The sequence below is a fragment of the Cynocephalus volans genome, chromosome 7 (assembly GCF_027409185.1).
Source record: "Cynocephalus volans isolate mCynVol1 chromosome 7, mCynVol1.pri, whole genome shotgun sequence".
Lineage (NCBI taxonomy): Eukaryota > Metazoa > Chordata > Mammalia > Dermoptera > Cynocephalidae > Cynocephalus > Cynocephalus volans.
Genome location: NC_084466.1, coordinates 51,059,086 through 51,083,983, shown reverse-complemented (window position 1 = coordinate 51,083,983; position 24,898 = coordinate 51,059,086).

Below are 24,898 nucleotides of genomic sequence, written 5' to 3'. Positions count from 1 at the left end.
TCACTGCCTATGACTCTTGGGACACTTGGCTTCATTCTCTTGGAGGTCCACCCATTTCCATTTATCTTCTATTGCCACATCTGAAGAAGAAATTGGAGGATGTGCTCTACCTGAGGACCGAGCAGCTTTCTTTTTTTTTTTTCTTTTATTTCAAATTGACAATTTATAATTGAATATATTTATGGGGTACTCAGTGATTTAGAGCCCACATATCAGTGGGAATATGGGGTATTTGTTTTGTTTTTTTGTGCCTGCTTACTTCACTTGGCTTAATGTTCTCCAATTTCATCCTTGCTGTCACAAATGACAGAATTTTTTTCCCTTCTGAAGGCTAAATAATATTCCATTTTGTATATATATATCACATTTTCTTTATCCATTCATCTGTTGGCAGATACTTCGGTTGATCCCATAACTTGACTGTTGTGAATAGTACCAGTATTCACAATAGAAATGAACATGGGAGTGCACGTTCATTCTCTTCAACACACTGATTTCAAACCTTTTGGGTAAATACCCAGACACGGGATTGCTGGACCATATAGTAATTTTATTTTTAATTTTTTGAAGAATCTCCACACAGTTTTCTATAATGGCTGTACTAATTTAGATTCCTGCCAAAGTGTTCTCTTCTCTCCACGTCCTCACCAAGACTTGTTATTTATTATCTTTTTGACAATAGCCATCCTATGACAGGCGTGATGATATCTCATTGTGGTTTTAATTTCCATTTCCCTAGTGATTAGCAACACTGAACATTTTTTTATATATCTGTTGGCTATTTGTATGTCTTCTTTAGAAAATGGTCTATTCAGGTCCTTTGAGCATTTTTTAATTGGGTTATTTGTTTTCCTGCTATTGAGTTGCTTGAGTTCCTTATATGTTTTTGATATTAGCCTCTTATTGGATACATGGCTTGTAAATATTTTCTCCCAATTCGTAGGTTGTTTTTTCACACTGTTAATTGTTTCCTTTACTTCCCAGAATCTTCTTAGTTTGAGGTAATTTTATTTGCCTATTTTTGCTTTTATTGCCTGAGCATTTGGAGTCAAATCCAAAAAATCATTGTTTAGTTCAATGTCATGTAGTTTTTGCCCTGTTTTATTCTAGTAGTATTACTGTTTTTGGTCTTACATTTATGTCTTTAATCCATATTAAGTTGATTTTTGTATATGTTGTGAGATAAGGGTATAATTTCATTCCTCTGTGTGTGGATACCCAGTTTTCCCAACACCATTTATTAAGGGGACTTATCCTTTTCCCATTGTGTATTCTTGGTACTTTTGTCAAAAATCAATTGGCTGTACATGTGTGGGTTTATTTCTGGCTCTCTATTCTGTTCCATTGGTCCATATGTCTGTTTTTATGCCAGTATCATGCTGTTTTAATTACTACAGCTTTGTAGTATATTTTAAATTCAAGTAGTATGAAGCCTTCAGCATTGTCATATTTATTCATGACTGCCTTGGCTATAAAGGGTTTGTTTTGGTTCCATATGAATTTTAGGATTGTTTTTTCTGTTTCTATGAAAAGTGACATTGGAATTTTGATAAGGATTGCACTGAATCCATAGATTGCTGGGGATTGTATGGACATTTTAACAATATCAATTCTTCCAGTTCATAAACACAGGATGCCTTTTCATTTATTTGTGTCTTCAATTTCTTTGTTTGTTTGTATCTTTTTTTTCACAACTGGCCATTACAGGGATACAAACCTTTGACCTTAGTCTTATAAGGCTGTGCTCTAACCAACTAAGCTAACCAGCCAGGCTTCTTCAAATTCTTTTATCAGCATTTCATAGTTTTCAGTGTACAGGTCTTTTACCTTCTTGACTAAATTTATTCCTAAGTATTTTGATTTTTTTTCGTAGCTATTATAAATGGGATTGTTCTCTTGATCTGTTTTTTGTTTAGTTTGTTTTTAGTGTATAGAAATGTTGCTGATTTTTGTATGTTGATCTTGTATTCTGAAATGTCACTGTATTAGCTTTTAGTTCTAGCAGCTTTTTGGTTGAGTCGTTAGAGTTTTCTATGTTTATGATCAGTCATCAGTAAACAGTGGCAATTTCACTTCTTCCTTTCCTATTTGGATGCTTTTTATTTCTTTCTCTTGCCTAATTGCTCTGGCAAGGACTTCCAATACCATGTTGAATAGAAGTAGTGAGAGTGGACACACTTGTCTTATTCCAGATCTTAAAGAAAAGACTTTCGGGCTGACCCCATGGCGCATTCGGGAGAGCGTGGCACTGGGAGCGCAGCAGCGCTCCTGCTGCGGGTTCGGATCCTATATAGGGATGGCCGGTGTGCTCACTGGCTGAGCACGGTGCGGCCGGTCTCAAAAACGACAAAAAAAAGAAAAAAAAAGAAAAAAGAAAAGACTTTCAATTTATCACCATTGAGTTTAATGTTAGCCGTGTGTCTCATACATGGCCTTTATTATGTTGAGGTATATTCCTTCTATAACTAATTTGTTGGGAGTTTTTATCACAAAAGGATACTGAATTTTGTCAAATGCATTTTTCTGCATCTTGTGAGATGCTAATATGGTTTTTGTCCTTTATTCCATTAATGTGATGTATCACATTTATTGACTTGCCTGTGTTGAAACATCTTTGCATCCCAGGGATGAATTCCGCTTGGTCATAGTGGATGATCCTTTTAAGGTGATATTGAATTCAGTTTTCTAGTATTTTGTTTAAGATTTTTGCATCAAAGGATATTGGCCTATGATTTTCTTTCTTGTAATGTTCTTGACTGGCTTTAGTGTCAGGATAATGCTGGCCTAGTAAAGAGAGTTTGAAGGTATTTCCTTTTCTTTGATTTTTTGGAAGAGTTTGAGAAGGATTAGTATTAGTTCTTCTTAAATGTTTGGTAGAACTTAGCAGTGGAGCCATCAGGCCCTGGGTTTTATTTATTTATTTATTTATTTCTGATGGGAGACTTCTTATAACTGATTCAATCTCTTTGCTCATTATTGGTCTGCTCAGATTTTCTATTTTTCATGATTGATTGAATCTCTTTGCTCCTTATTTGCTCAGATTTTCTATTTCTTTATGATTCAATCTTGGTAGGTTTTATGTGTCTAGATATCTATCCATTTCATCTGGGTTATACAATCTGTTGGTGTATAATTGTTCATAGTAATCCCTTATCATTCTTTCTATTTCTGTAGTATTAGTTGTAAAGCCTTCTCTTTCATTTCTGCTTTTATTTATTTAAGTCTCTCCTAATTTTTTCTGAGTATAGCTAAAGGTTTGTCAAATTTGTTTATCTTTTCAAAACCAAATCTTAGATTTGTATTGTTTTTCTAGTTTCTATTTTAATTGTTTTTGTTCTAATCTTTATTATTCCCTTCCTTCTTCTAACTTTGAGCTTAGTTTGCTCTACTATTTGTAGATCATTGAAGAGTAATGTTAAAATTGTTTATTTAGGGCCAACCCCATGGCTCACTCGGGAGAGTGCGGTGCTGGGAGCGCAGTGGCGCAGGGAGCACTGAGGCTGCAGGCTCGGATCCTGTACAAGGATGGCCGGTGCGCTCACTGGCTGAGCGCGGTGGGGGCGACACCACACCAAGGGTTGCAATCCCCTTACCGGTCACAAAAAAAAAAAAAAAAATGTTTATTTATAATCTTTATTCTTTTTTGATGTTGGTGTTTATTGCTATAAACTTCCCTCTTAGAATTACTTTTGCTGTATCCCATAAGTTTTGGTATGCTGTGTTTCTATTTTTGTTTGTCTGAAGATATTTTTTAATTTACATTTTAATTTCTTTGTTGACTCATTGGTTAGTCAGAAGAATGTTGTTTAATTTCCATGTATTTGTGAATTTTCAGAAGTTCCTCCTGTTGTTTATTTCTAGTTTCATACCATTGTGGTTGGAAAACATGCTTGATATGATTTCAATCTTCTTGAATTTGCTAAGGCCACTTGTTTTGTGCCCTAACATGTGATCTATCCTGGAGAATGCTCTATGTGCACTTGAGAAGAATGTGTATTCTGTTGTTATCAGATGGAATGTTCTGTATGTGTCCTTTAGATACTTTGGCTTAAAGTGTTGTTCAAGTCCAATGTTTCCTCATTAATTTTCTGTCTGGATGATCTGTCCATTGTTGAAAGTGGGTCACTGAAGTGATCTAATATTATTGTATTGCAATCTTTCTATCCCTTCAGATCCCTTAATATTTGTTCTATATATTTAGCTGCTGTGATGTTGAGTGAGTATATATTCACTATTGGTTTATATTTTCTCAATGGTTGACCCCTTCATCATTAGATAATGTCCTTCTTTTTCTATTTTTACAGTTTTTGACTTAAATCTATTTTGCCTAGTATAAGTATAGCCACTGCTGCTCTCTTTTGGTTTTTGTTTGTGGGGAATATCTTTTTCCATCCCTTCACTTCAGTCTATGTGTGTCCTTAAAAGTGAGGAGAGTATCTTGTAGGCAGCATATGGTTGGGTATTATTTTTTTATCCATTCAGTCACTGTGTGTCTTTTTAATATCTTTTTATTGGATAATTTAATCTATTTATATTCAAGATACTTATCGATAAGTAGGACTTATTACTTCATTTTTGTTATTGCTGTTGTTGTTTTCAATTTCAAGAACTTCCTTTAGCAGTTTCTTTAAGGCAGGTCTAGTGGTGATGAATTCCCTTAACTTTTGCTTGTCTGGGAAATTTTTATTTCTTCCTCCCTCATTTCTGAAGACAGCTTTTCTGGGTAGAATATTCCTGACTGGCAGGTTTCTTTATCCTTCAGCACTTTGAATATATTATTCCACTCTCTCCTAGCTGGCCTGGTTTCTGCTAAGAAATCTGCTGATAGTCACATTGGCCCTTCTTTATATGTGGTGTGTTTCTTATCTCTTGCTACTTCCAGATTTTTTTTTTTGTCTTTGATTTTTGATTGTTTGATTATTATTTGTTTTGTGAACCCCTCTTTGAGTTGAAGTCAATTAGAGACCTCTGCATATTCTGTATCTGGCTGTTGGCATCGATCTCCAAATCAGGGAAGCTTTTAGCCATTATAGTTATTCCTTAGTGTCCATGGAGAATTGTTTCCAGAACTCTCTGTGGATACCAAAATCTACAGACCTCATAACAGTCAGCTACCAATAAATAAATAAATAAATAAATATCTGCAGATGCTCAAATCTCTTATGTAAAATAGTGTAGTATTTGCATATAACTTACACATATCCTCTTGTGTATTTTAAATAGTCTCTAGATTACTTATAATATCTGATATAATGTAAACACTGTATAAATAGTTGCCATACTGTATGGTTTTTTATTTGTAATATTTTTTATTGTCATATTGTTATTTTTTTTCTGAATATTTTTGATTTGCTGTTGGTTGAACCAGCAGATATGAAACCCACAGATGCAAACTGCCAACTGTATTTTTTTGAAATACGTCTTCTGCCTTTTTTCTTTTTCTTTCTTTCAGCAACTCCGATTCTGTAAATGTTTGGGCTCTTGATGATGCCCCTAATTCCTGTAGGGCCAGGGCTCTTCCATCTTCAAAGCCAACAATTCCGTCAGTCTGACCTCTGCTTCCCTCATCACATTTCCTTCTCTGACACTTCTCTCCTGCCTCCCCCTTTCACTTTGTGATTATACTGGGCCCACACAGATGATCCAGACTAATCTCTCCAGCTCAAAATTGTGAAGTTATTACTGGGAATTAGGAAGGATGTGGATGTGTTTGGTGGTGACATTATTTTGTTTACAACAGATACCTTGTAGTTGTCAGATGTTCATGGAAGAGCAATACCTTTAGTCCCTTTTCCTTGAACTGTTTTGTAAAACTGAAGAGATCAATTGTTTACTATCTTAATTAATTCATAGTTTTTCATAAAAAGGCCTATAAAATGAGATGTTAAAATTTAACGACCTCGTAATGTGATCTTCTGAGTTTTAACCAGTCTTTGTTGCTCAGGTTTATTATTTACCAGTCAGAAATAAAGTTGTATCTTCCACTTTTGCAAGTCTTGGAATTTCTGAACTTTCTTCTGTGACAACTTCCCTTCCCCCTCAATTTTCTCACAAATTGCTTAATAATTTTCTGTGCTTATTTCTTCCTTATAGCATCTTGCCAAAACAGCCGACAACAACCAATCCATGCTAATGATATTCTTTTTTTCATGCTTTGTTTGTAGTCACAATATAATTAAGTATATTATCTGCCCTCTAATTTATTGCACGGGACAATTTTGCAAAATATTTGCTACTGCATAATGTAAGTAATTTTCTTTCTCCAGAATTTTTTTTTCTGGTAGTCCCAAATCTGGCACCACATATAACAGAGGCACTCTATTCCTCATAACATTTTTTTTTGCCTGGTTAGCTTAGACTAAATTATATTGTAGAAACAATTTGTAAATCTCGGTGGCTTTAAAAAAATTATTTCTCATTTATGATACCTGTAGAGCATTTTATTTATTTTTTTGGCTACTCAAGAAATCCATGTCTTCTTTACTAAGCATGCTGGTTTATTAAAATGCCCCATCTGAGACAATGCTGAGTTTCTGGCAGAAAGAACCATTCAAAGGCCCTTCATACTTCTGCTAAAATGTGGCTTGTGCCAATTCTATAACATTTTAGCGTCCAAAGAAAGTCACATTGCCAAGTGTAGTGGATTGAGTTATTTTCCCCCAAAACTCTCTTAAGCTTGAATTGTGTCCCCCAAATTTGATGTATTAGAAATTTAGCCCCCACTGTGACGTTAAGAGGGTGGGAAATCGTATTGTAAGTGAAATGTGGAGCCTTGAGGAGGTGATTGGATTGTCGGACTCTGCAATAGTGAACAGATTAAAAATGGTGGTGAGGGGCATTGTTCTGAGGGCTTTAAAACAAGAGGAGAATCTGTCTCTCTGTCTCTTTCTCTCTCTCTGCTCTCTGTTTCCACCATCTTGCAATGTGAGACCCCTGGGTCATTGTTGCCACCACCAGATGGACTTTGGACTTTCCAGACTCAGAAATATCACCCAGTTCCAGGTATTTTGTTATAAGCAACAGAAATGGACTAAAACACCAAGCCTATGTCAAGCGAAGATAGTTCTAAATCATGGTTCCTGCCCTTACTAATGCAATGACTCTGGGCAATCTTCTTAACTTTTTTGGGATTCTTATTGCTCATATTCAAAATGATGTTAAGAGTGTCTACCTTGAAATTGAGTCAATATGACATTGTTTACTGTATCATTACCAGTACAGTGTATTACTCTGAAATATATGACATAATAAATTGACTAATGAGAATAATTTTACTCAGGATAGACTTCTAAAGTTTCTAATGGCAAAGAGAAATTTAGATTGATAAAAAAGAGGGAAGAGGGCATTCAGATGAAGAAAAAGCATTTTCAGAGTCACAAGGTATAGGAACAAATATATTCTATACAGCACAGCTATTTAAGAAGCATTTTAAAGGACTAGAGAGGAAGCCAGGAAGGGACAGGGAAATGAGTTTAATTAGATGGACTTAGTATTTGATAACTGCCTAATATCTGTATTTATTTGTATTGTCTTGAGCTTAGATATGATATTTCCAAGGCAAAGCCAACTTAACTGTTACTTAACTGGGCCTGTTCCCCATGCTTTGCTTCCCGTTTTTGAGGATGATAGAATTAGGACCAGATGTCATTCTACACATACTGAGATCTGCATTCTAGGTGAGGGTGCCTGATATTAAGAATTTGGGGACTTACGTAATAGAGGGACAGCTTCCCTCCTACCTTCCTGAGAGATGCAGAAAAATAATTGCTCTCTAGTGTAAACAAATTCTCCTTAAGAGAGATCCTAAGATTGGGGGACCTGATCACACCTCTCAGCATCATACGGATCATCTAGGCAACAAATCAACAGAGTAACCATTATTCTTTCAGAAGGAGAGAAGAAATCTAGGGTAATTAGAGGAAGGGGGGAGGGCGAGGGGGTTGGGGAGAGATTGGACAAGGGTCATAAAGAATAATTATGATTTGTAACAATATATATGCTAGTAATATTGATTTGATCAATGTATCTCAATGTTGAACCCCCAAAATATATATAATCAATTTTGGGCCAATAAGTAAAATAAATTTTAAAAAAAGAGAGAGAGATCCTGAGTTTTTATCTTTTGGAATGTAAAGATATATAGTGGAAAGATAAGACTAGCCTCCCTGAGATTACAACCCAGGGTGTATGTAGGGGGTTATTTCCTCTTGAATTGTAAACAGGAAGTTCCTGGGAGGCAAATCTCTCTGGAGTTCTCACTGTCAATTTAGTGATGATTTAATTTTGTCTTTTAGCCCAGGTAAGTTTCAGTAAAATTTGCTCAGAAAGCAGTAACTGCAGAATCATCTCTTCAGAGTCCTGCAATATGACACACAGTGGTGCTGGGCTAAAAGCTAGTGGAGTAGTATTTGCTATGGTAATAGCAACAAAATGCAGATTCTTGTGTAAGAGACATTTCATGCTCAAGTTAAGCTCGAGTTATGTCATTTTAGCTTTTGTGGGAGAAGGGAGACTGGAGGCAGAAGACAAATTTTGAAATTGTGTAAGGGTTTGGGTTTGAGAGATTAGACCTGTGTAACACAAAGGATATAGAAAAAGGAAGGAAGGAGCCAAATACATTCCGTTTCCTGTTAGAGGGATGTGGTGAGACTGTGGATAGACACAGCTGGGGAAGCTTTCAGCAGTGGTCAGGTCATTGGAATGGCAGGAAATACAGTAAACAGGTTATAAATATGTTGAAAAAGAACATGCTTTCCCCCTCCCTATAATAATGTGGGATAGTTTTAAAGAGGACAGAAGGAAGGAGATGAGGAAGTGAGATGTTCTTAATGGACTTGAAATTGGACTAGTGCATATGTCTAGGTCAGAGGCGGGTCTACATCATAGAGAATGGGATGAAGAAAGCAGTGGCTTAGAAAGGAGGGTTTGGGAATTCACAGGAACATGAGCGGAGAAGGGAGAATGTTGTATACAGTGTTCTAATGATAGGCCATTGAGATCATAGGAACTCAAAGGCCTGGAATGTCAAAGTAAGTCCTAGGGGATTGGGAAGAAACATAAAAGAGAAAAAAATATGATGACACATGATTGTTTATGTAAGTGATTTGTCATTCAATAACATAGTTACTCTTGCTATTAGATATTTTTCTACAGCATCATTTTGAATAATGCTTTCTGTCTTTCCTAATAGAAGTTTTGCACATAGTCCCTCTTCTCTTTAGGTGAATAGAGTAGGAGAAATAAGAGAAGCAAATAGTTCACTCCTGCAGTTTCATGTCTGGGTCATTGCACCCAGGCATGCAGTATTACTGCAGGAAACTGTGTTTGGCTCATCACTCATGTCTGTTAAAATGTTCCCACAGAAAAGTCAGAGCAATGCCAGGATTCTTCCCTTTTGGGGGGAAAGGTCTTTAGCATTTATAAATCATTTTCCATAGGCATCATTGATTCTATTTTCATACCAGCCCTGAGAAATAGATATTATTATTATTCAGATTTTGCAAATGAGAAACTGAAACTCAGAGAGGTTGAATAACTTTTATAAGCCTGCACAATGCATAGGTAGCAGAGCTAAAAATGAAATTTATGTTCTCTTTCTTAAAATTCCATTCTTGTTCTTATACTCCCTACAGGACTAAAATGAAAGGATTATTATTAAAATAGTCTGAATCTCATTGATAGAATTGGAAGGACTGCAAATGTGAAGGATCTAGTAACTCACATATTAACTGATAATTAAAGCAGCTGGTAGAAATGGTCAGAAAACAATAATTATAGAAGCCACATTTGGAAGTCAAGTTTATGTATGACACATTTTCTTGATAATTGCCTAATATTCTAATTATTTTGCCCTAAAACGCTTCCTGCCAGTGATAATGGGTGTTATGATGGCATATGAGGAGGTTGGAAGGAAATGTCACACTGTCTCAGGGCTTAACCTCATTTCTGGGCCTTGATGGTATCCCGTTCTCTGTACCTGTAGGACTAAACACCTTCCATACAGGTTATCCTGAAAGTTTCCTGGAAATAGTGAGAAAATATAGATATAATATCTATTAAAACCATAAGGAACTTTGGACCTGACAAGTGATATCTTGATTTTATGTGCTGGTGTCATGGCAAAATTAAATTTAACATCATGAAGCCAAGGGAAATGCTAATGAGAAGTTATTACCTAATAATATCCGCAGAGCCTTGACAGGTACTGAAGGGAACAGGGAGTGGACACGATTCCTGTCCAGGGCACAATGGCCATAAGAGGGCTAGTAAAGCATGCTCTTGGGAGAAAATTGCTTATCAGTATGAGGTTAATTACCTCTTCGAGGACACTATCAGAAGTGACATTGACAAGAACAAAGAAGCATAGGGCCTTAGAAAAGACGCTCTTTACTGAATTGGCCGGTGCACTCACTGGCTGAGTGCCGGTCACGAAAAAGACAAAAAAAAAAAAAAAAAAAAGAAATGAACGGAAATGTAATATGGAATCTTCTTCCCAGTCTCTTTTCTCTGCTTCTGTCCACCTCTAATACTGAAATGAAAACCGTTCTTAACTGGGTATGATTCAATCACATCGCAGAATTTTTTCAATGTTTATTTTGAATTTGAAGACAATGGGAGCCTTAGAAATGATTGACTAAAAAATGGGATCCAATCCAGCACACCCAAAATGGAGTGTTATAGAATCTTTTCAGATTGACATCGGATAGAATATGGCCATTTATTACTCTTTATTATGGAAGGCAGTACTCTGTGAGGACTATCTGATTAAAATAGGTTCTTTTCTTCTTTAAATAGAATGCCAAATAAAATTGGCAGTGCTTCCTCGAAAATTAATTCAAAGTGTGCATAACTATTTTAAGGGCTACATTTACATTACATATTCTTTCTGAACAAGATAGTGCTAGACCACATAATAATACTATAGTAATATAAAAAAGGACTTTATGTTTAATATACTAGCATACATTTATGAAACACTACTTTGAGCCAGACACTGTCCTAAGCTTTAATAAGTATTAACTCATTTTATCCTCATAACGACCCTTAGAGGTGGGCACTATTATTATTATTCCTCTTGTGAGAAATGATAAAAATGATAAGGCACAGAGAAGTTAAGATTGCCCCAAATCACACAGCAATTATTTACTGGTGGTCAGGATTAAGCATAGGCAATCTGATTCTAGAACCTAAACTCTTACCTTCCATGCCCTCCTGCCTCTCTGGACACGTATTACCTGTATCCAACTTATGACTTTAATTTTCCCATTGTAATAGATTACTTGACCGATGGATTTCCCATGTAATTGTAATTATAGTACTGCTTACTCTATTCTTTTTCCTGTCTGGAGGATAAATTCACGTCAGAGTATATCATAATGAAATGGACATATAGGAAATATAGCAAGAACCTACCAGGAAACAAGCAGTTTTGAAGTCAGTTATGAAAGTTCCAAATGCAACACACATAATTACTGTAGTTCCCAATCTTATTCATTACTATTAGCCTCCAGAGTTTTTATGCTGTCAGTCTTCTCACTAAAGTGATACTGTCTTTCAGATGCTCAAATGTGATCCTCAGACGTTTGAACTACAATTCTAGATAAGTCATTGAAATGCATATTTGAGGATTTATATAGAAAACATTTCTGATAGCTTTGTTAGGGCAGATTTGTTGGACAGTCTAGCAGAGCAGGAAAATTGCGGGCTCAGAAAGCAGTTTTCATTCCAGGTGCAGCACTTGCTAAGAATTTAATCTTCAGCAATTTAGTTTCACTGCATTGTCCTTTGCCTGTCTATAAAATAAAGATATTTCTGATCTCCTCACAGAGTGCTTGTGAGGATTGAGTTTGATAAAATATGAGTGCCTGCCACATAGCAGTTGCTTATTAAAAAGGCAGAAAAAACAACGAACACAACAACAACATATTCTTATTCTTAGGACAGAATCTTCAAGTGGGCATGCTGCTCTGATTGCCACTGCATCTATTTATTAGCAATAATTAAATGATACTGATGATATTTGAAGTTTTGCTTTGTAGAAAAAAAATTATAGGGTTAAAAGAAATTGATTTGAGTTCAGAAGAACATTTAAAAATTTGGGGAGGAACTCCTTCTAATCTCTCTATGCATAGTTAGATTTTCCTGCATTCCCATGCATGATGTGTACATTCTTTTATTATAAAATTTCTTCACATGTATGTTTACCAGAGATGACTGTAAACTCTTTGAGAGAAAGAACCAAGACTAACAGATCTTCACAGCTATAGCATTACAGAGTAGGTACTTATCAAATGATTGTGCAATAAATAAATGAACAAACTAATTTTAAGTACTCAATGTAGGCATCAGTTGAAACACTACATTATACTGGAAAACTAGGAATATAGTTCAGTGATGGTCTATTTGATTGATTACACATAATTGAAGTGAGAAATGCTTCGGATATTCTCATTTTCTTTTCTTTATGAAAGCTAGGTTCTATAAGACATTTAATGCCAAAATAATATGATTATGTCTTTTTGGTAATAAATTAATTTGTTTTCTGTGGAATCATATTAACAGAGCAAATGATTCAACTGACAAAAACAACCTATAGTGCTCCACGGAGTAAGCTAGTAATAAGTTTCTGAAAACAAACAAAAAAACACAAAAAACAAAAGAAACAATACACTGTGCTTTTATTTAAAATAAGTTGCCACTGTAATTTTTTCAAAAGTTGGATCAGTGATAATCCTATTTGTAGTATATATAACTGACGATTAAAATGTTTGGCAACAAAATTATAAAGCAAGAGGTAAAGATTGTGTCCTTTGTCTGATGTAAATAAGGCTATAATAGAAGAAAATAACATTTCTATGATTCCAGTCTGACTTGCCTGTGGTGACACTGGAGTGTGTGATTTCTGATGTATATCTTTGTTACCCTAAAATTAAGGGTGATGAGGGAAATAGGGCCTGTAGTACCATTATCCTTTTCAAGAGCCAGCTCTCAATTAGAGAGATGGGATCCATTGTTTTTTTTCTGCTTTTCTCCTGTGGCCCATTACCTTTCCTCTATTTGAACCGAAGAGAACATTCAGGGATTTGTGGCAGTCTACTGAAATTTTTATAACCTGAATTGACTTTTCAGGTTCAGGCAGCAACACCCAGGATATTAAACTGACACTTCTGAATTTCCCAGGGCTGTTAGCACACATCTGGTATTCATTTCTGCAGAGCTTAGAGAACGGCTATTTTCTAAGTCACAGGGGTCTGCGGAAAGTTGTCTCTGACAGGATTTCTGAAAAGATGATTAAAGGTGTGACACATATGCTACAGGATTGTCCCAGATCCTTGATGATGTTAGCAATCAGAGTATTGGAAGATTCTTCACCATCACAGGCAGGTTTTCAATCTGTCTTCAGTGATGTTGAACAAGACAGACAGGAGAGATGAGGATGCCCAAAGAAATGGCAGAGAGAAGTGTAGATGGGGTGCCTTTACGCATGATCTAGAAGGAATCGTCTGGAATGAAGCAGAGTAGCAAGTGCAGGAATGAATTGTGTTCCAGATGTCTGTTTCCACTGGACACATGCTTCTACAAGGTTAGTTTCTCAGGCTAGAACTCAGAAAACATGTAAAGCTATATTGAAAAGCTGTGCAGTTAAACTGAAAAATATTAGGAGAGATTACTATCATCACAGTCCTGAATAGGGAAGCTGAAAGGAACAGTAGTCAAAAACTTTGAGTTTTTTTTTAGCTAGTTGTATGACCTTGCGCATGTTACTGAATCTTTCTAGTTTTCATTTTTCTCATCTATAATATGGCAATGAGAATAATACCTACCGCTGAGATTTCTTTTGAGGATTAAATAAAACAATGCAACAAAGCACATAAAGCAACTCCTGGAGCATAGGAAACGCTCAAGAAATTTTAGTTATGATCATTTCATAATTGATACAAGGTTATTATTGTGTCTAAAGAGAAGAAAACTGTCTGTAGAGTTGTTTTCAGTTTTTAGAAGAGTTGAAGTGAGAGGATGCAAACAATCACTGAGTTTGTACAGTTGCTCAAAGAATAGAAGAGCAGTTCACATTATGTATGAGAATCAACTAAGAAAGTCTGATTTTATTTTGCTGAGTAATGTGCTTATTAATATTAATAGATCTTTTAGAGTGGTATTTTGTTTGGTGCTAGGAAATTCTAAAAGTTCAATTTGTTTCCTTGGATTCTGAATAGATGGTACTCTGGGTTGCATTACCTTGAAGATGCTACCAACTTTAGGGGAAAATGTTTCACCATCTTTACTTGACAAATGCCCAACAAATGCCTGAAACCCTTTTAGAAGATTCACAAACTCAAAAATATTTTCATAATGCTACTAAGATGTTATTTCCCATTTTTACTTTCTTTCTTTCACAACTGTACAATGAAATTTTCCAGAAGCTACATGATGCATAATATTGTAATAAAATGAGTGCAGAAGATAGAGAATCTAGTTATTTTCTATCAAGTCAGATACAATAGAGATTTGCAAAAATCTTAAATAATGCCATCCTTCTCACTAATTTTTTTTTTTTGAATATAAAGCTTTTTTTTTTTTTTTTTTTTTTTTCTCGCGACTGGCACTCAGCCAGTGAGTGCACCGGTCAGTCCTATATAGGATCCGAACCCGCGGCGGGAGCGTCGCCGCGCTGCCAGCGCAGCACTCTACCAAGTGCGCCACGGGCTCGGCCCTGAATATAAAGCTTTTTAAAAAAAATAAAAATATGCTACTAGTGTTATGGGTAATGAGTTTGTTATTGCTATTTTTAAAAAAGAATGAAATATTTTAAAGATGCTCAGTTGAAATACCTAATATAAGAAATACTGATAGATGTAATTCACATAAGCAAAAGCTCTGTGAAGTCCTTAATAATTTGTAAAAGTTTACTGTGATCCTGGACCAAAGATTTTGAGAACTGTTCTTACAATCAAATACCTGTGGATACAGAGACATTCACACAGTTAGGGAAGCTTCTAAACAGGGCAGAGAGCAAAGTGCTATCTAAGATCGGAGGCCACAATCTTGTTTTATTATATTTATGTTTAATAAAACTTTGCTGACCCTCTGTGTGTGTGGGATAAACAAATGACCTGATTTACTCCTTACATCAACCTATAGCTCTCTCCCTTCTGGTCTCTCCCTGTCTTTGCTGCTATCACAAACCCTAGACTCTAAACAGATGTTCCTGTGGGCATATTACTTCCTGCATTTTTTCATTTAAAAAGTAAGGGTTAGGCACTTTACCACTTCATAGCTTAAAAGACGTGGAGAAAAAGAGGCATGGCTTTGTCTTTGTGGAGCTTACAGTCTGTAGCAGGAGACAGACGTTTAAATAGAGTGCATAAATAAATATGTAATTGAAAATAATTATAAATGCTAGGATTAGGATGTTTATGAAAGCTAAGCTAATATGTTAAAAAAATATTCTCCACTGTCCTTCCTCCTTGAAGTCACTCAGTTTAATTCCACAGTTCTGGGTAGCCCTGTCTGTTTGGTCTAATATGATAGGTTGTTACACTAATGTCCCTAGATAATCACTCCTTCCCTTATTATATCCTTGTGTAATCCTTCCCACATTGATGCTCAGCTTGGCCATGAGAGTTGCTTTGGCCAATCAATACAACAAGCAGAGGCTTAAAAAATTCTTGTGCATGGGAGCATGCCCTTTTTCACCACTAGAAACTCTTCTGCTGCATGTGAAGAAGAGGGGGCTGGCCTGCTCACACCATACCTAGCTGTCAGTGAGAGCTAATTAACTGCCAGACATATGAATAGACCATTAGATACTCTCCAGCCCTTATCAAGTAGCCCAATGATTGCAGCTGCATGTAAGATGCTGGCTCAAATTGCTGACTCACAGAATTGTGAGAAAACCCTTTTCTTCTAGCTGGAGAATTATATACAGTAGTCCTCCCTTATCCATGTATTGGCTTTTCATGGTTTCAGTTACTTGTGGTCAACTGCAGTCCAAAAATATTAAAAGAAAAATTTTAGAAATAAACAATTCATAATTTTTAAATTGCATACCATTCTGAATAGTGTGATGAAATCTCTCACCATCCCACTCCATCCTGCCTGTGAAGTCATCCTGTGTCCAGCAGATCCACACTCCCCAGCTGGTAGTTACATAGTAGCCATCTCAGATATCAGATCGATCGTTGTGGTATTGCAGTGCTTGTGTTCAAGTAACCCTTATTTTACTTCCTAGTGGCCCCAAAGCACAGGAATACTGCTGCTGGCATATAGATATAATTATTCTATTTTATTATTAGCTGCTGTTGTTAACTACACACTGTGCCTAATTTATAAATTAAATTTTATCATAAGTATGCATGTATAAGAAAAACACATGGTGTTTGGGGTTCACTACTGTCCGTGGTTTCAGGCATCTGCTGGTGGTCTTGGAATGTGTTTTCCGTAGATAAAGGGGGACTACTGTACCGCATGACTCTTGATGGAAGTCAGGGAGCACCTCCTACCTGGCAGCTTGAGGGTAGACCACGAGTGTCAACCATGATGTAGGCTGGCTGTATTAGTTACGTACTGTACATAACAAATCATCCAAAACCTTTGTGGCTTCAAACAACAGCCTTTTAATTTGCTCACATAACCCCATAACCTGGATACAGGTGCCTTTCAGTTCTGGGAGATCATTGTTGTCACCATTTCTTCCTCTTTCTTTTCTCTTTCTGGAACTCTTATTTATTGTGTGTTGGGTCTCCTGGATTCCCTAATCTTCTATCTTTCCCCCCCCTATTGTTTCATTTGTTTTCTAATTCTAACCCATTTTCTGAACTAATTTTTAGTTTTGGCTCTCTTGTTCTTAATTTTTCTGAGAATGTTTCTTTCTTTCTCTCACAATACCCTACTTTTATTTTTTGGATATAATGTCTGACCTTCTGTTACTTTTCTGGGGAAATCGTTTCCTTGTATGTGTCTTCAACTAGACTGTGAAATCTTTGAGTGCAGGAACGTAACTAATCATTTTTATATTTCCAATGCCTGGTGTATGGTTTTAATGTTTGTCAAATAAATAAATTAACAGATTAAAACTTTAAAAATTTATCTTGATCATCCTCCTTTGGAAGTTGAAGTTCTGCTATGGTATGGAGTTTAATGATCCCTATCAAGTTAACAATGATTATCAGTAATTTCTATAGAATTATAGAGTTTGAGAATTGGACCAACAAAATACCAGTACCTATGGTTAGGATAGATTGCTATGTGCCAGGCACAGGACTAAGTAGTTTACATGCATTATTTCTTGCACTATCTAACTTAAAAGTGATTTTGGCCAACTCTCGATTAGTCACACAATGCTTTAATTTGTGAGTAAAATTTTTAATAAGGCTACTTGATCCTATTGTAGTATTATAACACTAAATTTTAAATGAAGTACAATTATAAAATATTAAAATTATAGTTCTTTATTCTCTAATTTTTTGTAGACCTAATTATTATTGGTTTTTATTGACTGAAAGCTCACAAGGACATATATTAGAGCACTAAATCTCAATCATCTATTACAGTATCTATTACTATATCTCCAATACCCATTATAGTGCCTAGCATATACTAGAGGCTCAATAAATATCTATTAAATGAATGAATGAATAACATGAAATATAGCCTCCATGTAACTCAGAATGCAGGCTTACAGTGCTGTATAATTTTAGGGCTAAAGTGGTTGGGGAAAGCTCATGGAGGAGAAGGAATCTGAGATGATGCTTAAAGATCACAGGGGTTGGAGGGATAAACGGAAAGGTAGAGACTTATCCTCAGGAACCTGAAAGCTGATCTTATTTGAACACAGAAAGACACACCACCTGTCCCCAAATACCTTATTTGCTGATATGATAGAAGGATTAAATTTCTCACCTAATGCAATTCTTTCACTTAAGGAATCGTCTCTTTAAATTCCAAATAAATTCTCTGGGAGGGTGACTAATTCTCTCATGAAAAGTCATTGAGTCATTAGCACAGATGGTGTGTTTTAACTTAAGTAGGCAACTCTAACCTAGTCTGTATTAATCTGGCTTGAAACAAGGAAGGAGAAATTTCCTGTGAAGAACCAGAGCTGGGGAGGCCTTGATGGGGCTTCCCTGAGTTGTCTCCACTTTAGTGGACACAGTGGGGCCACTGAGAAGAACGAGGAAAGGACAGGAGTAGAGAACTGGGGCAGCAAAGATTAGCACTTTCCTACAGAGGACTATTTATCTTACCTATAACCTTTTTAAAAAAAGATACTAGTTATGTATTCCTTTAATATAAGTGCAAAAATGATTCAAGTTTGGGGATTAGTTTGACAATGAGAATTTTTGAGGGATCATTCATTTTTGATGATGATGTGCAAATTTTATATTTCTAGAAATATATTTCCTTTAGAAAGATATTTATTTCTAGGTAATGAAACAAAAAATCTCAAGCTAATTAGCATGGACATATATTAAATTTGACTCTTCCTTTAAAATGTAGCTAATGGAGTCAAGTAGATTCCATGATTAATTCGTCTCTGTTTAGTCCAGTGCATAGCATATTTTAAGTCCTCAAAAATATTTATAAATGAGTGAAAAGAATTGTATCCACAGTGAGAGACTCCAGAATAATGAATATGTCATTTTGTGAATTTGAATAATTTATTATGTGTGTGAGTGACATGGCATTCTAAAGCATTTCTTGAGTCTTCTCTTAATGTGGGAACATACAGGAAAAGACTGCAGAGCCATTTGACAGAAATGGAAGCCAATGAGGATATTTCAGAAAGCTCTAGGGAAATCCAAAACAGGAAATTCACTGATCAGAAAATAGAGTCATTCCAATAAGCAAACAAACAAAATACAAAAGCCCATGTGTATGTAGGGGATCTGTATTTTCTAAAGCTAGCCTAGTGTCCCATTAGTGTAAAGTTTTTCTCTTGGTGGCTTTCTATTCCGTGTTAACAACAACTTTTAACATATTAAGCAATGACAACCTCACATTATGTCGGTAATTCACTGAGCATGATTATACAGGCTGCCATTATGGGTTTTTAAAACTGTGTAAAAGCACGGTAACACATCGCTGTTCTCAGAACGAATGACCGTGTGCTGTTTCTGTGAAATGCGCCTGTGTCTGACTGTCCACCTGGGGAGGAAAGCTGTGCACTTGACGACTCTTTGAGCCGTGTGAGGGAAGCACTGTTGGCGAGTGCCTAGCAACCAGCAGCATTTTCTCAAATTATTTCTTTCAATTTATTATTAAATATTACTTAATTTCTAGAAGCAGGTATATTGCATGTAGAGAGACATACAGAGTATATGTCCTTGCAGAACTGAAAATAAATGGGTTTGAGGAAATAAAACAGACAAACAAAAAGAGATCATTAGGAAGGCAGCAAGCTGTTGAGAAAATTGTGAGCCAGACACTGTCATAAAGATTTGAAATGCTGCAGCAGAGTTTTTAGGTTTTTTTTTTTTTTTCTTCTTTTTTTCTTTTTTATAGCTCTCTTTATTCTGAAAGGTCATGGCAATAAGGGAGATGATGGGTTATCCTTAATGATCGCTACTAATTTAAGATACTGTAAACAAATAAATCCTGGGGATGAAGAAATGTTTATTTGCCTTAGGAGACTTAGGAAGAATTTAGTTAATGTATTGATACACCAGGTGGTTGAAATTGGAAGACAAAGATCAGCCCTCAGGAAGCACTGACGTCTTCCCAGAACACTAAGCACAAATTCTTATGATCGTACGTGGCATCTTCCTAAGAAGCACAGGTACTCTCTTTCCAATATAGATGCCTGACCCACATAGGAAATAATCAAAGACAGTGAACATGTAATACCTAGACACAGACACAGGAATTTCAGGAGACTAGAGAAGAAGATGGCGATAGGAAACAGGTACCAGCACAGGAAATATCTTGCCAGCCTCCCCATTCTATGTGTATGTTTAACTTGAGCTACCATCTCTCATTCTAGAAGGAACATATTCCTTGAGTGAGTGGAAGGATACACCTGCTGTGTTCTTGAGTAAAGATATAACGTACATACTAATTCTGCATCCTTTGAAACCTACCTTGGAGATATATTCCTCAGCATCTGTGGGAATCCTTAAGGAACACTGGAGAAGCTCTTGGTATGCTGCTATTCAATGAGGGAGCATTTTCACCTCCCCTCCAAAAAATGGGAGCAAATGATTTTAGATCAGATAGGTTCCCCGAGTGAGTTACAGGGTTGTGGCCCTGCTGGAACCACGAATCCAGATGGGGAAAGGGCTAGACCACCCAATGATCAGATGCACCAAATTGCCCCTACACATTGAAATCCCCACACATGCCAAGGTTCTAACTTCTGTACCTCTGTTGTATATGAGTCTGCTAGGTGGGTTGTGGCAAGTGGAAATGGCCAAATTTAAAGAGTGTTCTTAAGAAAGGGAAAGTTTTGTCTTTACTACTTGGTTCTAGAAGGAAGTTATTATAGGCTCACTTTGAATAAATCAATAGTAGATGATGTCTGGGGCAATTATCGGAATTGTGAATTCTGCGTGAGGCAGCTCTCTAGACTTAATTGAAGAATAAAGTACTTAAAGGTGTTGTTTTCTATTTGTATATCCAGACCTTAAGGCTTAAATGCCCTGGATCCAGAAGAGCAACATTGGCATCTCTGTGCTGTGGCCCTCTTGACTCCTGCGGTAATCAACGAGGAGAAAATGAGAAATGGGAGAAACTATTGGCTCTTGAACAAGAAATTATTTGGTTTAGGTCTGATTAATTTAATTAATTACAGAACCTCCATTTCCTCACCTGTGAAACAAGAGAAGCGGGTAGGTCAATGATTCTTGAACTTTGGTGTGCATCAGAATCATCTGGAGCGCTTGGAAAAAGGCAGGTGATGAGTCTCACTGGTTAGTTTCTAATTCAATGTGTTTGGGGAGGCCCAAGAATTTGCACTTCTACCAGATTCCCAGGCCATGGCAATGCTGCTGATATGGAGAGCACACTTTGAGAGCCACTGGGTAGATGATATTTATGGTTTCCTTCACACTTGCACGCTATGAGCATAATGAGCTAAAATAAGCTCTGTAGTTTTCCACTGGAAAAGAAATTCTGCAAAAGCCATTTATCTGCCTGGAGGACATTTGTGTGCAGGAAATTTCTGAGTGATGTTTAAGGCTGTCATCTAATGGCAGCTATTGTGTCTGTTTATATATGTCAGAGATGCATAAATTTCAGTTGAACTTTAGAAGGTTTGTCTATGTGCAAGTCATTTAGAAGAAATATTCACCGGAATGGAATTGTGGGGAAGTAATCCTTGGGATTTAAACTCCTGTTAAAGTGGCAAACATTTTCTTTTGCAAGACAAAATAGTATTATTGCTAATAATAATTACAATTTATATTTAGTGGAATCTAAATATTTAATCTGAGTATCTAAAAATTGTCATGTAAATGAAATCAGTATTTTACCCGGCATTTCTACTGGATTAACTAAGTAGCAAATAATATGATGCATGTTTTCTCGTGGAAATACTTAGAGACAGAAAGACTTGTTTTAGATAACACTGGAATTAAGGGTAAAAGTTAGATCCTATCTTGCTGCCTGTTACCTCCTGTGGGTCTTTCTAATTTATCAAAGAAATATATGGCTTGGATAGCCCATGTTTAGGAAACTTTGTCACTTTTATAATGCAATATTCATGCAACCCATTTTATGATATATAAACTATAGATGATGCTTTTTATTTTCTATTTGGGGACTTCTAGTATAGCAGTAAGAGCTAGGGTCTAGTCCCAGTTCCTCCCTAATTATTAGCTGTGATCCTCATTCTGTACAGCAATTTTATTATCTGGAAAATAGGACTTGTGATAATTATTTCATAAAATTTCTGCAACAATTAAATGAGATAATGTTGATCATATCTGGCACATAAAATGAGTTCAATAAATATTAGCTATGGTAATGTTAAGACTACCGTGTTCAACGTACTTTATATACTCTTTCTCTTTTACAAGACATGGTAAGCCCTCATTTTAATGCTTATATAAGAAAAAATACAAAATCATATAGCATCATTTCTTCCTTGTCTCTGTATCAGAATTTGGGTCACAAGTCTGATCTCTAATTAGAAATAATTAGATATATTCCACCATGATGTAAGACATTTCATCTTTTTTTGCCACCTTCCTTCATCCATTCAGTTAACAAACATCTCTGTTCCTATTTTCCATTTGCTATGCTCTGAAGATACAGACCTCATGGAACTCAAATAATTAAAAAACACATAATTAAAACCCAGTTTGTTAAGTACTATCATTGAACAAAGTTGTGGAAATTCAGAAGGGAATAACATTCTTTTTGAGGATCAAGAAATGCCTCAGGAAAAAGTAGTATTCTCACTAAGTTTTGGAAAGTGTTTGCTAGGTTACCTAAGTGAGGCTGGGGAAAGAACAGTTTATCAAGTAATAAATGATTGAAAAGCTATTGAAGATATAATAGAGTTTGTAATGTTACAAAACTGTAAGTCAGTGTGTGGATAGGGAAGGAGATTGGAGAAGGAGAAGGGAGGACAGAGGTGAGGTGGTGCTAGAGACAAAGGGACCAAAATATGAAGGTGCTCACATGTCTGCCATATGCAGAAGAATTCAGACATTGTGGTGGGGGAGATAGTGAAGCATTTTAAGAAAGGTGCTGACATGATTGCTGTGTGTTTTACAAAGATGTGCAGAAAAATCTAATCTTGTCCATATGCTCAAAACTGCAATTAACTGAGCATATGACCCTTTGAAGCTTATGAAGAGGCAACATCTTCAGTAGATTTTATTTTTCTTAGGAGTTGAAGAAATTCCTCTTTTTAGCTGTGAAAGAGAAAGATAATTTTGTTAGAACGCCAAGAATTAAGGCTCTTCCTTGTAAGATGTTAAAATAATGCTATTATCTATTTAATTAGACATTACATATTGCCTTTAGAAATGTAAAGTGTGTTGGATAGCTGCTGGAAAAAAATGTAGAAAATGTCAAATGCTGTGAAATCCTTTTGTAAATGAATTTTTTCTTCCTCTTACAAAAAAAAAAAAGCTTATTTGCTGTGTGTGTTTATTGTTCACTTGAAATCATAACGGTGGTTTATGACATCAGATTTTATCCCTTTGGAATGGATTATGATGCTGTAAGAAAATATGATTTTGAGTAAAGAAGAATGAGGAACAGATGATCTCTTAAAATGCAAATTATATTTTTATGCAAATATCTTTATTTGTAAAATACTCAAAGAGAAATGCACAAATCTGTCCATTAGAAGTGCTGCATAAGCAGAAATCTCTTAACTGAATGAAGTTTTAAGTTTCCACTAGGCATCTGAAACCTTTTATAAATGTAAACATCTCCAATTAAAAAAAAAAAAAACTATAAAAGGGTAACTTAAAGGATTCGAAATCCTAATTTTTATTTTATGAAAATGACTTTTGTAGGTCTATTATAAAAAAATTAAAGTTACATTTATATCTCTATTACAAAATTACTCTTAACAAATCCATGAAGAGTAAATTTTTTAAAAAAGTCTTTATTGGGTGGGAAATTTAAATCAAATATCAGAAATTTCTGCTTTACCTTTCTTCTGAAACTATTTGGAGTCTAAAAATTTAACGGTGGTATTTAAAAAGTTTTGTGTGGGGAAAACAACCCCCCTCCCATTTTTTTGTTATTCTGAAGTGTGTTTGGTTGATGTTTTCAATCCCTTTCTACACAAAACCACAGGTCTATTTTAACTTGAGAATGACGTGCTATATTATTTTGATGCATGTGGTAGAGATAATTTGCCACATTCTTTTTCTTTACAGGAAATTACTTTTAATGGCTTCTACAAGTTGAGGCAAATTGGATCCCTGAATATTTTAGAATGACTGTAGTGGCAAAAAGTGAGAGAAGATGCGATCAGATTTTTTATCATATCTTTAGACATCTCCACTACTGTAGTTAGAAGCAAAACTCATGGCTCTGAGTTGAGTTGCTTTCTTTCTTTTATGTCAAGGCTATCGATAGTAAAATTAAGTGGTCATCTAAAAACGATTTGCTCTGTTAATAAAGCCTGCTCATTTTGTTTTTAAATAATAGAACCAATTAATTATCAGCTAGTTTAACCTAAGTAAGCTAGTGTACTCTCAGAGCTATTTTAGTTGTAATTTATGTGCCAAAAAATTTCTGGCATTTTAAAATTATTCTTCAAAGTCTATACAATCACAGACTGCCACACACCTGATTCAAACCACAAAAACCCCAGAGAGGTGGTGAGGGTGGATTGTAGAGTCACCAGGCAAACATTCAAGGCCCTTTTACCACTTATTTAAGGATGAGTTTGCACCTGTTTCTAACTTTTCTGCTATTTTATTCATCTTTAAAATTAAGATTATAATCATGTTTATAAAATTATTTCTGAGAATAAAAAGGGGTCATTTATCAGCACCACACTCTCCCAAAAAGGGGTCATTTATATGGAATTGCTCTATAAACTCTAAAATCTTTATAAATGTAAGGTATTATTGTAATTATCACTTTATTATTATGCTATAATCCCTTTTCTTTAAGCAGTTACCACTGAAGATTTAAACTTTTATATAGTCTGGTTATTCAGCCCTACTGGTTTAGAAACTTTAGTTATTCTTGACAGAATTATTGGTCTTCACTTATAACCACCCAGGCTAAGGAATCAGGTAATCAAAAACATCATTTTCTGAGGATCTGCAGCAAGTATAAGTTCATATTATTTTCTACACAATCTGAATGTTATTTGTTGCTGCATTACAGATTAATTCAAAATCTAACAACTTAATTATAGAGGTTTTTCATCTCCACGGTTAAATTTTCTCCTAGGTATTTAATTTTTCTGGTAGCTATTGTGAAT